We start from the raw sequence: 2,532 nt of genomic DNA, 5'->3' as shown, positions 1-2,532 counted from the left end.
TATTTCTATAGCTATAATTAACAACTTTAAATGCATAGTTTTATATTTCACCGTCGTTTTTAATTTATGTCAATCGCAAAGCCTCACGGGATTGTAGTTCTTTTTTCCCCACGGGATTGTAGTTCGGTTTCTGTTCGATTTTCAAATAGTTTTTTGCTTCCAATCAGAGTGTGTAATGTTGTGATTCTCCTGTGATTCTCTGGTTGGTTTTGTTCATGACTTATAACGCTTTGTTTTGAAGAATGAATGGAAAGAAGGCTCTGGTTGAATAAGCTCAATGACGCCACCTGGAGGCAATATTCAGCACAAGAATCATAAAAACAAAATGTGTGTCTCATGATTTAAACAGTGGAGAGGGTATGAATATATCTTGAATATCTAAGTATCTAAAAAATAAAAAATAAATTTGACTTGACTTGAACATTGATAATAAATTGATCCGATCAGGATTCTGTGTCAGAACCTGTTCATTCACAGGTAAACAGATCCTGGAACTTTGTGGGTTTGGTTTGCCATTAATATTTGAACATATGGTCCATAACTGAATATTAATGCAGCAGTGTTTGTTTGGATGTCTAATTTGAGCACAAGATCCGCCTGCACAAAAATGCACGTTTAAGTTAACGCTTCCATTGAGTTCAGATTTCTGGATTTTTATTTATTCTTCTTGGTTGTGTGAACTTTATAGGAACGTTACTTTTGAATGTTCTCAAATGAGTAATAGATAGTATAAATAATGATGTATAAATAACATTTTAGTGCTAATGTTTTGAGACCATTAGTAAAAAACCAGATAAGTCTGAACGAACGTTCTATTATCTTTAGTGGTGTCAAGTTTTGTGTTTACATAATATACACACACACTCACACACACACACACACACACACTCACTCACTCACTCACTCACTCACTCACACACACACACACACACTCACACACACACACACACACACACACACACATGTATATATTTAAGAAATATTTACATATACACTGCTGTTCAAAAGTTTGGGATCAGTAAGATTTGTAATGTTTTTGTAAGAAGTCTCTTCTGCTCATCAAGGCTGCATTTATTTGATCAGAAATACAGAAAAAACTGTAATATTGTAAAATATTTTTACCATTTAAAATAACGGTTTTCTATGTGAATCTCTGTTAAACTGTAATGTATTTCTGTGATGCGCAGCTGTATTTTCAGCATCATTCCTCCAGTCTTCAGCGTCACATGATCTTCAGAAATCAGTATAATATGCTGCTTTATCATCAATGTTAGAAATGTTAGTTTTTGCAGCTTAACATTTTTTTGGAATCTGATACTTTTTTCAGGATTATCTTTTCTAGCAGCATAAGTCTTTATTGTCACTTTTTTATAATCAATTTAACACATCCTTGCTGAATAAAAGCATTAATTTCTTTCAAAAAATAAAAAATAAAATAAAAATACTGACCCCAAACTTTTGAACAGTTGTGAATATTGATACAAAAGACTTCTATTTTGAATAAACGCTCTTCTTTTTAACATTTCATTCATCAAAGCATCCTGAAAAAATATTTATATATATACATACAGATATACACAGTGCACACACATTATGTAAACACAAACTTTATTTTGGATGCGATTAATCGATTTGACAGCACTAATTATCATCATAACTCTGAGAGTTCATATCTTTGGGTTCTTACCATACATGCATAATTTGTCACGTGACTGAATCAAAAGGAAAACATTTGTATACATTTTTTTTATACTTTTATACATTTAGACCATTTAGACAGATGAGATTTATTTATTTTTTTTGGACGTTTTTGCGTGTCTTATGTTGTACAGTTTGAAAATAAAACAAATATTAATGTAACATTACTGTCTTTACCCTCCAGTGGCAGAAAAACCAGCTTATCCCTGCTTTGATTGTTTTATCACAATAAGCACAACATTTTGTGTGACTGGAATAATAAACAAGAGTTGAGCTCAGGATAAATATTACGTGACGACGACGTAACCTTCCCGGATATGAACCTAATTAATAGCGACACGCCTACCTCGCAGTCAAGAGCGCCCACTGGCTGCGTGTGACGCACGCCTCATTAATATTCATGAGCCACGCCTCCGCCTGCAAATCGCCGCGTGACGTCACCGCGGCCGTCCGCGGAGAGCGACTCGCTTCAAACGCGCGCACGGAGCGTCCCTCTGCGGCAGCGAGCGGCTGAAGGTCAGAGAGAGAGAGAGACCGCACTGATAAGCGGACCTGAAGGTAAACGGCATTTATAGATCATGATGATGATGTGTTAAAGTTAACATTCTGCTGTCAAATGATGATGTGCATCATGCATATTTAGATATTCGCAGTTAATGAAAAGCGTGATGCATATTAATGAATATTGACTGTTGCATCCGCATCCGCCTGCCAGCATCCTCCTGCTATATTTATCCGGGCTTTGATGCTGTAAAGCGGGTTTGGCTGATCTGCTGGACTTACATTGTTCCAGCGGGTCATGCACGGGTGGCTCATGTTCACAGATTACAGGAT

At 36.0% G+C, this 2,532-nt stretch overlaps 1 protein-coding gene across 2 annotated transcripts in view; it reads left to right on the top strand.

Moving 5' to 3' along the window:
• Window positions 1–2,123: 2,123 nt before the first annotated feature.
• Window positions 2,124–2,532, top strand: part of LOC107568725 (monocarboxylate transporter 2) — a 25,489-nt gene continuing 25,080 nt past the window's right edge. For both annotated transcript variants that reach the window (XM_016254717.1, XM_016254718.1), the window contains exon 1: window positions 2,124–2,256. The gene's annotated coding sequence lies outside the window, so the exon portion shown is untranslated. The remainder of the gene's footprint in view (window positions 2,257–2,532) is intronic.

Source organism: Sinocyclocheilus grahami, unplaced genomic scaffold, assembly GCF_001515645.1.
Source record: "Sinocyclocheilus grahami isolate Dianchi unplaced genomic scaffold, SAMN03320097.WGS_v1.1 scaffold1275.1, whole genome shotgun sequence".
NCBI classification, from domain to species: Eukaryota; Metazoa; Chordata; class Actinopteri; order Cypriniformes; family Cyprinidae; genus Sinocyclocheilus; species Sinocyclocheilus grahami.
Note: the sequence above shows the minus strand (reverse complement) of the source record. Positions and strands in the feature narration are given on the sequence as shown.